This window comes from Arachis hypogaea, chromosome 11, assembly GCF_003086295.3.
Source record: "Arachis hypogaea cultivar Tifrunner chromosome 11, arahy.Tifrunner.gnm2.J5K5, whole genome shotgun sequence".
NCBI lineage: Eukaryota > Viridiplantae > Streptophyta > Magnoliopsida > Fabales > Fabaceae > Arachis > Arachis hypogaea.
In genome coordinates this window covers 99555599-99569845 of record NC_092046.1, presented here as the reverse complement: position 1 = coordinate 99569845, position 14247 = coordinate 99555599, and positions in this window count along the sequence as shown.

The window sequence follows — 14247 nt, the reverse complement described above, 5'->3', positions numbered from 1 at the left end:
CTAAAACGCCAGAAAATGGGTGGAAGGCTGGCGCTGAACGCCCAGACCATGCCCAAAACTGGCGTTCAGCGCCAGAAACAAGGCAAGATTGGCGTTCAATGCCAGAAATGGGCAAGAATCTGGCGTTGAACGCCCAAAGGGGGCATAATCCAGCATTGAACGCCCAAAATGGGCACATTTCTGGCGTTCAGGCGCCAGGAACAGACAGTGAGTTGGCGTCTAACGTCACTCCAGCTTCTGACTCTGGTACTCAATTGCCAGTGAGGGATCAGACACACACAAGTGCTGATAACAACCCCTTTAAAAAGGCTTCTTTAACCACTAAGGTTGAGGAATATAAAGCCAAGATACCTTATCCTCAAAAACTCCGGAAAGAGGAGCAGGATAAGCAATTTGCTCGCTTTGCAGATTATCTAAGGACTCTTGAAATAAAGATTCCTTTTGCAGAGGCACTTGAGCAAATACCTTCTTATGCCAAGTTCATGAAAGAGATCTTGAGTCATAAAAAGGAGTGGAGAGAAACAGAAAGAGTTCTCCTCACTGAAGAATGCAGTGCAGTCATTCTGAAAAGCTTTCCTGAAAAGCTTAAAGACCCTGGGAGTTTTCTGATACCATGCATGATGGAAGGTGATTGCACCAAGACAGCCTTATGCGATCTTGGGGCAACCATCAACCTAATACCTGCATCCACTATCAGGAAGCTTGGCTTAACTGAAGAAGTTAAACCAACCCGGATATGTCTCCAACTTGCTGATGGTTCCACTAAATACCCATCAGGCGTGATTGAGGACATGATTGTCAGAGTTGGGCCATTCGCCTTTCCCACTGACTTTGTTGTGCTGGAAATGGAGGAGCACAAGAGTGCTACTCTCATTCTAGGAAGACCCTTCCTAGCAACTGGACGATCCCTCATTGACGTCCAACAGGGGGAAATAACCCTGAGAGTCAACGATGATGAGTTCAAGTTGAACGCTGTCAAAGCCATGCAGCATCCAGACACATCAACAGACTGCATGAAAGTTGATCTTATTGACTCTTTGGTAGAAGAGATCAACATGGCTGAGAGTCTCGAATCAGAGTTAGAAGACATCTTTAAAGATGTTCAGCCTGATTTGGAGGATTCAGGGGACATGAAAGAGCCTCTGAACTTTCTTCTGAAGGAGGAAAAACCTCCTAAACCCGAGCTCAAGCCACTGCCACCATCCTTGAAATATGCATTTCTAGGAGAAGGTGACACCTTTCCAGTGATCATAAGCTCTGCTTTAAATTCACAGGAAGAGGAAGCACTTATTCAAGTGCTAAGGACACACAAGACAGCTCTTGGGTGGTCCATAAGTGACCTTAAGGGCATAAGCCCAGCTAGATGCATGCACAAAATCCTATTGGAGGATAATGCCAAACCAGTGGTTCAACCACAGAGGCGGCTAAATCCAGCCATGAAGGAAGTGGTGCAGAAAGAGGTCACCAAATTACTAGAGGCTGGGATTATTTATCCCATTTCTGATAGCCCCTGGGTGAGCCCTGTTCAAGTCGTCCCAAAAAAGGGAGGCATGACAGTGATTCATAATGAAAAAAATGAACTGGTTCCTACAAGAACAGTTACAGGGTGGCGCATGTGTATTGACTACAGAAGGCTCAATACAGCCACCAGAAAGGATCATTTTCCTTTACCATTCATAGACCAGATGCTAGAGAGACTAGCAGGTCATGATTATTACTGCTTTTTGGATGGCTATCAGGCTATAACCAGATTGCAGTGGATCCCCAGGATCAAGAGAAAACAGCATTCACATGTCCATCTGGAGTGTTTGCTTATAGAAGGATGCCATTTGGGCTATGTAATGCGCCTGCAACCTTCCAGAGATGCATGCTCTCTATTTTCTCTGACATGGTGGAAAAATTTCTGGAAGTCTTCATGGATGACTTCTCAGTATATGGAGACTCATTCAGCTCCTGTCTTGATCACCTGAAAGTTGTTCTGAAAAGATGCCAAGAAACCAACCTAGTTTTAAACTGGGAAAAGTGTCACTTCATGGTGACTGAAGGAATTGTTCTTGGGCATAAAATCTCAAACAAGGGAATAGAGGTGGATCAAGCAAAAATAGAGGTAATTGAAAAATTACCACCACCTGCCAATGTTAAGGCAATCAGAAGCTTTCTGGGGCATGCAGGATTCTATAGGAGGTTTATAAAGGATTTTTCAAAAATCGCAAAACCTCTAAGCAACCTGCTAGCTGCTGACACGCCATTTGTGTTTGACACAGCATGCCTGCAGGCGTTTGAAACGCTGAAAGTTAAGCTGGTCACAGCACCAGTCATTTCTGCACCAGACTGGACATTGCCATTTGAGTTAATGTGTGATGCCAGTGATCATGCCATTGGTGCAGTATTGGGACAGAGGCATGACAAGCTTCTGCATGTCATTTATTATGCCAGTCGCGTTTTAAATGACGCCCAGAAAAATTACACAACCACAGAAAAGGAATTACTTGCAGTAGTTTACGCCATTGACAAGTTCAGATCCTACTTAGTAGGATCAAAGGTGATTGTGTACACTGACCATGCTGCTCTTAAGTATCTACTCACAAAGCAGGATTCAAAACCCAGGCTCATTAGATGGGTATTGCTCCTGCAAGAGTTTGATATAGAAATAAGAGACAGAAAAGGGACAAAGAACCAAGTAGCTGATCATCTGTCCCGGATAGGGCCAGTGGAAGGGACGTCCCTCCCCTTTCTTGAGATCTCTGAGACGTTCCCTGATGAGCATCTATTTGCCATTCAGGAAGCACCATGGTTTGCCGATATTGCAAACTATAAAGCTGCAAGGTTCATACCCAAGGAGTACAATAGAATACAAAAGAAGAAATTAGTTACTGATGCAAAGTACTACTTGTGGGATGAACCCTATCTCTTTAAGAGATGTGCAGACGGAATTATCCGTAGGTGTGTCCCCAGAGAGGAAGCACAGAGAATCCTATGGCATTGCCACGGATCTCAATATGGAGGCCATTTCGGAGGTGAGCGAACAGCCACCAAGGTCCTCCAATGTGGCTTCTATTGGCCCACACTCTATAAAGATTCCCGAGAGTTTGTACGTAATTGTGGTAGTTGCCAAAGAGCTGGTAACCTGCCTCATGGTTACGCCATGCCTCAACAAGGGATCTTAGAAATAGAGTTGTTTGATGTATGGGGAATTGACTTCATGGGACCTTTCCCACCATGATACTCAAACACTTATATTCTGGTGGCAGTAGATTATGTATCAAAATGGGTTGAGGCTATTGCCACACCCAACAATGATACAAAAATAGTGCTGAAGTTCCTCCAGAAACATATTTTTAGCAGGTTTGGTGTCCCTAGAGTACTAATCAGTGATGGGGGCACTCACTTCTGCAATAAACAGCTTTACTCTGCCATGGTTCGGTATGGAATTCGCCACAAGGTGGCCACTCCATATCATCCACAAACCAATGGGCAAGCTGAAGTCTCTAATCGAGAATTAAAGAGAATCCTGGAATGGACAGTAAATACCCGTAGAAAGGATTGGGCACGGAGCTTGGATGATGCACTGTGGGCCTACAGAACAGCATTCAAGACCCCTATAGGGACCTCTCCATACCAACTGGTGTATGGTAAGGCATGTCACCTGCCCATGGAACTGGAACATAAGGCCTACTGGGCAACCAGATTCCTAAACTTTGATGCCAAATTAGCTGGAGAAAAACGATTGCTCCAGCTAAATGAGCTAGAGGAATTCAGATTCACAGCTTTCGAAAATGCCAAGCTTTATAAAGAAAAATAAAAAAAATGGCATGACAGAAAGCTGTCATCTAGAATCTTTGAACCAGGACAAAAAGTCCTGTTGTTTAACTCTAGACTCAGGCTATTCCCCGGGAAACTGAAATCCCGGTGGAGGGGACCATACGTGATTACAAGTGTGTCACCATATGGTTATATGGAGCTTCAAGATATTGATTCTGATAAGAAGTTCATTGTCAATGGACAGAGAATCAAGCATTATCTTGAAGGCAACACTGAGCAAGAATGCTCAAGGCTGAAGCTAGATTAAAAGCTCAGCAAGGTCCAGCAAAAAACAATAAAGAAGCGCTTGCTGGGAGGTAACCCAGCCATGGGGCAACAATCCTCTAAGCATTTTTCCCTATTTCTATCTTTATTTTTTATATAGAGTTCATTGACAACAAGGTAAATAATCATTTACAGAAGACCTCGGCACACAAAACAGAGTAAAAGAGCTCAATGGCAAGAAAACGCCAGTAAAGGGGCATTTTTGGGCGTTCAGCGCCCAAAATGGGCATCCACTGGGCGCTGAACGCCAGTAATGGCAGCATTTGGGCGTTCAACGCCAGAAATGGCCACCCACTGGGCGTTGAACGCCAGGAATGGCAGCAACTGGGCGCTGAACGCCCAGGAGATCAGCATTTGGGCGCTGTACGCCCAAAACAGGCAGTGTTTGGGCGTTCAAACGCCAGGAGGACAGGGAGGAGCCAAATCCAGTAAACCCACACGTATTTCCATTTTAGTTTCAAATTTTATGCTTCAATGCATGATTTTTACATGAACATATCAAGAACCCTGATTTCTAAAATCCTTAATTTCAAAAAAATCCATCTTTCCAAATTCAATCCAACTCTTTTCAAAATCTTTTCTGAAAACAAATCTATCTTTTTCACTCAAAAATCTTTTCAACTAATCCATATCTTTTTCAAATATCCATATTATCTTTTTCAAAATTCAGAGTTATCTTTTTCAAAAATCTATCATATCTTTCCAAAATTAAACTCTATCTTCTATCTTATCTTTTTCAACTCAATCTTTTTATCTTATCTCTTCCAATTTTTCGAAATCCCACCCCCCCACCCTTTTAAATTGGGTTCGGCCTCCCCCCTCCTTCATCAACAAGTGCTACTCCATCTCCTTCTATCCCTCTCCTTTCTTTTCTTTTGCTTGAGGACAAGCAAACCTCTAAGTTTGGTGTGTTTATCCGAGATCACTACTAAGATTATGGCTCTCAAAGGGAAACAATACACTCCAAGGGGCAAGAAAGAGAGCGTTCCAAAACCACTTTGGAATCAAGGGAAGTTCTTATCTAAAGAACATTCAGACCATTATCTTAAAGTAATGGGTCTGAGATCAGTGATCCCAGAAGAGAGATTCGATCTGAAAGAAGATGAATATCCGGAGATCCAGGAGCAAATTCGAATCAGGAACTGGGAAGTCCTAGCTAATCCTGAAACGAAAGTAGGAAGGAACATGGTCCAGGAGTTCTATGCTAATATGTGGCAGACTGACAAGCAAAGACTATCTGGAACTGCCTGCTACAAATTTCGGACCATGGTCAAGGGAAAAATTGTTCATACCACCCCTGACAAGATCAGAGAGATACTAAAGCTACCTCAGCTAAAGGATGATCCAGACTCCTTCAACAGGAGGATGATGAGAGCAGACATTGGCCTGGATAAGATTCTAGAGGATATCTGTATCCCTGGAGCCAGGTGGACCACCAACACAAAGGGCGTCCCAAATCAACTCAAGAGGGAGGATCTCAACCCAGTTGCCAGAGGATGGCTGGACTTCATTGGACGTTCTCTGTTGCCCACCAGCAATCGTTCTGAAGTCACAGTTAAAAGAGCAGTGATGATTCATTGCATCATGATGGGAAAGGAAGTGGAGGTTCATCAGCTGATTTCAACAGAGCTCTATAAGATTGCTAACAAAAATTCAAGAGAGGCCAGGTTGGCTTATCCAAGCGTGATTTCTCTGCTCTGCAAGGACGCTGGAGTCAAGATGGGAATAACTGAATATATCCTAATTGAAAAGTCAAGCACAAGAGGATCTTATCAAGAAGAGAGCACAGAAATTCCTCCCAGAGATTCCTCAAGCGGAATATTGGGAATATCTTGAGAAGTCTGTCACCAAGATACAGGAAGCTATGGAGCAAATAATAAAACAACAGAAGGAACACAGTCAAATGCTGACCCAGATGTTTAAAGAACAAGAGGAGCAGGGACGTGACTTAAGGGAACTGAAGCGCCAAAAGTCTTCTGTAATACCAAGCCTCCCAAGGATCAGAGGAACCCCCATACCCCCAGAATAAAGGTTGTTAATTTCCAATTTCTGCCTTAACTCTGTGACAGTGTCCTTATAAAAAGTCTACCTTAGAAGTCATATAATAGTAATTAGTATCTATTTGATTTTATCTCCAATTAAGCTATAGTTTATTTTTCTCATCATCATTAAACATGAATAAAATAGTAGATCTTTTGAATAAGAAGCAATAAAATTTCGAGTTTAAATAAAACAAATTCTAATTGGTTAAATGTGGTGGCAATGCTTTCTGTCTTCTGAATGAATGCTTGAACAGTGCATATGTCTTTTGAATTTGTTGTTTAAGACTGTTAAATATGTTGGTTCTTGAAAGAATGATGAACATGAGACATGTTATTGATAATCTGAAAATCATAAAAATGATTCTTGAAGCAAGAAAAAGCAGCAAAGAACAAAGCTTGCAGAAAAAAAAAAAAAAAAAGCAAGCAAGCAGAAAAAGCCAATAACCCTTAAAACCAAAAGGCAAGGGCAATTAAAAAGGATCCCAAGGCTTTGAGCATCAGTGGATAGGAGGGCCTAAAGGACTGAAATCCTGGTCTAAGCGGCTAAACCAAGCTGTCCCTAACCATGTGCTTGTGGCGTGCAGGTGTCAAGTGAAAACTTGAGACTGAGCGGTTAAAGTCAAGGTCCAAAGCAAAAAGAAGAGTGTGCTTAAGAACTCTGGACACCTCTAATTGGGGACTTTAGCAAAGCTGAGTCACAATCTGAAAAGGTTCACCCAGTTATGTGTCTGTGGCATTTATGTATCCGGTAGTGATACTGGAAAACAAAGTGCTTAGGGCCACGGCCAAGACTCATAAGGAAGCTGTGTTCAAGAATCATCACACTGAACTAAGAGAATCAATAACACTATCTGAATTCTGAGTTCCTATAGATGCCAATCACTCTGAGCTTCAATGGATAAAGTGAGATGCCAAAACTGTTCAGAAGCAAAAAGCTACTAGTCCCGCTCATCTAATTAGAATCTGAGCTTCATTCAAAAACTCTGAGATATTATTACTTCTCAACCTATTAGTCTTCTATTTTATTTGTCTAGTTTATTGAGGACAAGCAACAGTTTAAGTTTGGTGTTGTGATGAGCGGATATTTTATACGCTTTTTGGGGATAATTTCATATAGTTTAGAGTATGTTTTAGTTAGTTTTTAGTCTATTTCTAGTAGTTTTTAGGAAAAATTCATATTTCTGGACTTTACTATGAGTTGTGTGTTTTTCTGTAATTTCAGGTATTTTTCTGGCTGAAATTGAAGGAGCTGAGCAAAAATCTGATTCAGGCTGAAAAAGGACTGCTAATGCTGTTGGATTCTGACCTCCCTGCACTTAAATTGTATTTTCGGGAGCTACAGAACTCGAAATGGCATGCTTCTAATTGCATTGGAAAGTAGACATCCAGGGCTTTCCAGCAATATATAATAGTCCATACTTTGCACAAGGATAGACGACGTAAACTGGCGTTCAACGCCAGTTCTCTGCCCAATTCTGGCGTCCAGCGCCAGAAAAGGATCAAAAACTGGAGTTGAACGCCCAAACTGGCATAAAAACTGGCGTTCAACTCCACAAATGGCCTCTGCACGTGACTCACTCAAATCTCAGCCCCAGCACACACCAAGTGGGCCCCAGAAGTGGACCTCTGCATCATCCATCATAGTCCACTCATATTTTGTAACCCTAGGCTACTAGTGTAGTATTTAAACAACTTTTAGAGACTTATTTTATATCTCATGACATTTCAGATCTAAACTTTGTATTCTCTGACGGCATGAGTCTCTAAACCCCATTGTTGGGGGTGAGGAGCTCTGCTGTGTCTCGATGAATTAATGCAAGTATTTCTGTTTTCCATTCAACACGCTTGTTCCTATCTAAGATTTTCATTCGCACTTAACTGTGATGGAGGTGATGATCTGTGACACTCATCACCTTCCTCAAACCACGAACGTGTGCCTGACAACCACCTCCGTTCTATATCCGATTGAATGAGCATCTCTTAGATTCTTTAATCAGAATCTCCATGGTATAAGCTAGAACTGATGGCGGCATTCATGAGAATCCGGAAAGTCTAAACCTTGTCTGTGGTATTCCGAGTAGGATTCAAGGATTGAATGACTGTGACGAGCTTCAAACTCCCGAAGGCTGGGCGTTAGTGACAGACGCAAAAGGATAGTAAATCCTATTCCAACCGGATCGAGAACCAACCGGTGATTAGCCGTACTGTGACAGAGTGCGTGAGCGTAGTTTTCACTGGAAGGATGGAAGGTAGCCATTGACAACGGTGATCCACCAACACACAGCTTGCCATAGAAGGACGTGCGTGCTTGAACAAGAAGACAGAGGAAAGCAGAGATTCAAAAGACAAAGCATCTCCAAAACTCCAACATATTCTCCATTACTGCACAACAAGTAACTTTTAATTTATGCTCTACTGGTTATTCACATTTCAACTGATAAACATAATTGACTTCCTGACTAAGATTTACAAGATAACCATAGATTGCTTCAAACCAACAATCTCCGTGGGATTCGACCCTTACTCACGTGAGGTATTACTTGGACGACCCAGTGCACTTGCTGGTCACATGTGTGAAATTGTAAGAGAGTAACAATTTTGTGCACCAGGAACCATCATATCCATTGGAATGATATGTATCATAGGAGGGATTGCAATCATAGTAGCTTGATTGAGGAGGTTGCCATGATGATTGCTCATATGGATGTGGCTCCCTTTTTAAGAGTTCTTCCCTCCCATAATGTGAGCCACCATTAAAGTCTCCATTACCTACAACATAGTCATAACCATATCCAAAATCACAAGGATGAGAATTCATATGAAAAGAGAAAATCAAAACAAAGAGTATCAACAAGGCAAAGAAAAAGTAAACTCCTAATACTAGCAAAACCATGAAATAACCAAAAAGCAAGATATTCACAATATGAACATATTCACAATAGCCAATAACATAACACCATTGCAACTCCCTGGCAACGGCGCCAAAAATTTGATAAGAGAAAAATTGTCGGTAAAGAATTTCACAAAAAAATAGTTGCGTTGCAAGTATAGTTCTAAACCAACAATGAATCCTCAAATCAAATTTAATATGGTCGTCACTAGTTCAACCCCAATAAAATAACCAAGAGTATCAATCCCGGGTCATTCTCCCTTGGAATTACAATGAAGTGCTTTATTATTGGCTATGAAGGGATCTTTTGGGGTTTGTGTAATAAGGAACAAGAAACGTAAATAACAAGAATTAATAAAAGAAAAGGAAGAACTCTTGGCTAGACATCGGTAATTGAGATCACCATCCTTGTCTACAAACCAAATATTGACAATTGTGAGGGACCAACCCATTAAGTCTACTTCCAAGCTTTAAGTACAACAAAAGTCTACTCCTAAGCTTGAAGTACGTCAAATAGGCTTGATAAACATTAATCATAAGTCCCAACCTAGCTATTAATTAGCTTAATAGTAGGTTAGTGTCAATAGACATCAAATTGATCATATAGGGTTCTCAAATCACCAATTCAATGAAACCCAATGACTCAAGGTCACTCAATTCCCTTAGCCTAGGCCAAGAGTAAAGAAAACTACTCTAAAACTAGTGAAAACATTTTAACAAACACCTAGAGTGCAATAAAAGTAAACATCATCAATTGCAAGAATTAAAGGAAGCTACAACTAATCAAAGCAAGTCAACAATAGGAACTAAGGCAAATATAAAAGGACATGGAAATCATAAATTGCATTAAAAGAAAATAAAAATCAACAAGAGAGTTCATAAACTAAAATTAACAAAAGAGTTAATACTCAAAATCGTCCCCGAAAGATACCTCGATCTCCATATTAGTCCCCGAAAGATAAAGTTAATCAAAAGAGTCCGCGAAAGTTACACGAGTTAATCACGTTTGTCCTTCCGTTAACTCCGTTGGTGACCTGGCTAACTGTTGCTGATGTGTGTGGTTAGCTTCAAACGTGGAAGAGGCCCACGTGTGATGACGTGTTGCTGAGAAGGTAAGTTTGAGAAAACAGTTCAAATGAGTCCCTAAGTGTTTGAAACCTAATCCTAAATTCCATGATAAATAGGTCGCCTTCATCATTCAGATGGCCATATAGCTGGGTTCGTGTTCAAGTTGGTGGTTTGGGGCAACGATGGAGGCCGGAAATGGAGACCGTGGTGGCGGTGTGTCGTTGTTCTCGAACGGGAGTAATGGTTCGAGCGCCTCAATGCGAAGCCGGAGGAAACCCCATGAGGAATCATGTTTCTGTGGGTTGAAGGCTGCGATAAGAAAGTCTAGGACAGCGGAGAACCCAGATAGACTATTTCGTGCATGTCCAAGGTACCGGGTGAGTGTTGTGTAAGATTTTAAGGGTTTTTGATGTTGTTTTGTGTGTTAGGATTTTGTTTGATTTTTTATTTTCTGATTTCTGAATTTTCAAAAGGGCAGTCACTGCAACTACTTTAAGTGGGTTGAGGATGATGAGTATGAAGGGATGGGCCAAGGTGCAACGAAGAAAGATTATGGGGCTAAGCTGCAGGTTGATAGTGACTGTGATGAATGGAGGTTGAAGGTGGCATGGAGACTGGGCAGCTTGGAAGCTGAAGTAAAAGCATTGAAAATGTTAATAGTTTTCCTGTTTGTGGTAGTTGTGCTTAATGTGATTGTTTGTAGTTTATTGTGTCGTTCCAAGTAAAGCAAATTCCAAACACTTGTTTGTAGTTTGTGGTAGTTGTACTTAATGTGATTCTTTATCAGCTAGTCTTTTCTTAGGGGGCTTCTGCTTTTCTCTGATTTCAGACCTGCTGTCCCTTTTTCCACTTCTTTTTCCCTTCCCAGAGTCACTATCACTCTCACTGCTATAGAGGTTGTCTCCTACAACCTTTGGAGGCCTATACAGTTCATCTTCAGTACTCTCATAAGAGTCATGAGAGTCAGTGTCATCTTCCTGGAGTTGAGCTTCCTTCACTTGTCTTCCAGATCTTGTGACTCTGCAGCCACTGCTAGTTTGTTTGTCCTTTGTCCCTTGTGAGTTATTGCTTGCCTCTGATGATGAATTTGATTGAGGTGGGACTGATTTGGCCTGATAACTGGTCTTCTTGGCCTCAGGAACAGGCTTCATGGGCTGAGTAGTTGTCTTCTTGGGCTGAGATGTTGTCTTCTTGGGCTGATGGGCTGCTTTATTGGGCTGAGACATGGGCTTCACCTTTGGTTGACTGGGCTCAGATATGGGCTGTGACTTGGGCTGTGACTTGGGCTGTGAGGTTGTTCTGTTGGGGTGATAGGTTTGCTTTTGGGACTGAGGATCAATTCTTGTGGGTTTCTTCACAGGTTGGGAGCTGCACTTCCCCTGTTTCAACCCTGCTGCTTCCACATTCACTACTTCATCCTCAATCTGGTCTACTATACAAGGCTGAGAGATACAATGCTCCAGGTAGATATTGATCAGATTGTGATTTCTCCTGCAATCCCTGCACATGGCAACCAAGTCTGCGTCTGTGACCAAGCTTCTCAACCCTGATGAAAGAGGAACTCCAGGATCTTTCCACCAACAACTTCCAGCTTCAATGTAACCCAACTCCCTATAATAACCCCTTACAAAGAAGACGTCAAGCGTGTCTCCTTCAACCCCCATCAGCACCTCTGTATTATCGGGTTCGTATACCATATCTCCTTCAGTATTCTTCTTAAACAGTTACCATGGTGAAACACAAAGGTCATCGGAGGACCTTCCATCTACAAGCAGAAATAAGAAAACCTCCTTAGCCCACACAGATTGCAACTGCCTATTCTCAATCATAACATAAGAAACCCTAACCCCAAAACAAACATGCAACAACGAAAACTAACTCCCATTAACATCAAACACCCATAACACAATATCATCACAACGGCATTCAAAGCAATGTATTCTAACCTTAAACAACACTCACACAAACCCCTACCCCTAAAGACAAAGATATACAGCACGCCACCCCTAAGACATCAGCCTACAAACTGACTTCAAAAAAAAGGAAAAAACTTTAATGCTTACCTCTAACCGTCACGCTTGCTTCTTCCACAAACAATGTTGCTAACAGCTGACGACCGCTCTTCTCAGTACCTACAGCTACTCGGCTTTGATCGTCAGCCAACGAGGACAAACGTCGATGGCGATGTTCGAATGCAACGTGAAGGGGTTAGGGCATGGCTTGACGGAGACGAAACAATTTTGGAGTCAAACGTGGAGATACTCGTTATGGAAGAGGGTGACTCCACTCTGCAACGTTTTGAATCCACTTTCTCCATGAAACAACGCCGATTCATGTCTATCTGGACATTCCCTCAAAACGGCATCGTATTCCTTCTCTGCCAGCATGGCAGTTAACGTGCCACGTGAGCAGACGTTAGCCATGTCATCTAGCAAATTGACGGAAGGACGAACCTGATTAACTCGTGTAACTTTCGGGGACTCTTTTCATTAACTTTATCTTTCGGGGACTAATATGGAGATCGAGGTATCTTTCGGGGATGATTTTGAGTATTAACTCATTAACAAAATAAAGGAATTAACAAGAGAGTTAAAGTACTAGAACAAATAAAAGTAAAGGAAAACTAAATTGATGGAGAAAGAGATCTAGATCTAAAAAGGAGTAAAACTAAGAACCCTAATCTAGAGAGAGGAGAAAGCCTCTATCCATAGAAAACTACATCTAAACTAAAGTGTGTATGAATGGTGATCCCCGCTTTTTTCCTTCACTCCCAGCCTCTTATCTGCATACTGGGCTCGAAATTGGGCTAGAAATCAGCTCAGAAATCGCCCCCAACGACTTTACCTTAGTGAGGCACGTGCCACTCGTCACGCGTACGCATAAGCCACGCATACGCATCGCCTTGAAGATGCATTGGTCACGCGTACACATCATGTCACGCGTACGCGTCGCTTGGAGTATGGCGCGATCACGCGCACGCGTAGTCCATGCGTGCCCGTGGGCATCATCTTGTCAAATCTTCATTTTCTTGTGTTCCTTCCACTTTTTCATGCTTCCTTTCCATCCTCTAAGCCATTCATGTCCTATAATCTCTAAAATCACTTAATAAACATATCACGGCATCGAATGGTAATAAGAGAGGATTAAAAATTAGTGATTTTAAGGCCTTAGAAGCATGTTTTCATTCATAGCACAAAATTTGGAAGAAATTTAAAACCATGAAAATTGTATGAATAAGTGTGAAAATAGTTGATAAAATCCACTAAATTTAGCACAAGATAAACCCTAGAATTGGGTTTTATCAAATACCCACAATCAAAATGATACTCTTGTCCGTAAGCACAAACCTAGCCCCGGATCCCCTCAGCGGTGCAATGTTCAACTTCTCATAAATCAAGAGTGGCATAATGCTCACACACGAGCCTAGGTCGCACATGCAATCCTTAAGTTGAATCTCACCAATCATATAAGATACCAAGCAAGGACCGGGATCACTATATTTTTCAGGAAAATCATCCATCATAGAAGAAACAGGGTTACCTAATAGATTCATCCCTAGCCCACCAATCTTCTCTTTGTGAGTGCACACATATTTGAGAAACTTAGCATATTTCGGGTCTTGATGTATGGCATTAAAGAGTGGAATAGTTACCTCCACATTCTTGAAGATTTACACTATATTGGGATCAAGCTCCTCATACTTCTTGGCCTTCTTGGCTATCGTAGGGAAAGGTATAGGAATTTGTTCCTCTAAGTTGTTCTTCCTCTTCGGTTCCTTGGCCTTCAATTGTTCTTCTTCTTCCTTTGCAACTTCTTCCTCATTTTCTTCTTCATCTATCTTCATTGTTTCACCAACTTCGACATTAGGGACATCCTCCGCCAACTTGATGGGCTTGGGTTCAACTTCCTCAATTGTTGTACCATTCCTCAAGGTAATTGCATTGATGCTACCCCTTGGGTTTGGGATAGGTTGGGAAGGAAGGCTAGATAAGCTAGAGGCTTGGTCGATGTTGGTATTGTTTGTAGGAGGTAATGCTAACCTTGAGAGAATCTCGGCTATAGAGGACATTTAAGCACTCATAGTGCCAACTTGTGCATTGAGATTCCTAGTGTTCTCTTTATTTTCTCTATTATAGACCTAAGTCTCTCTTGTTCTTGATA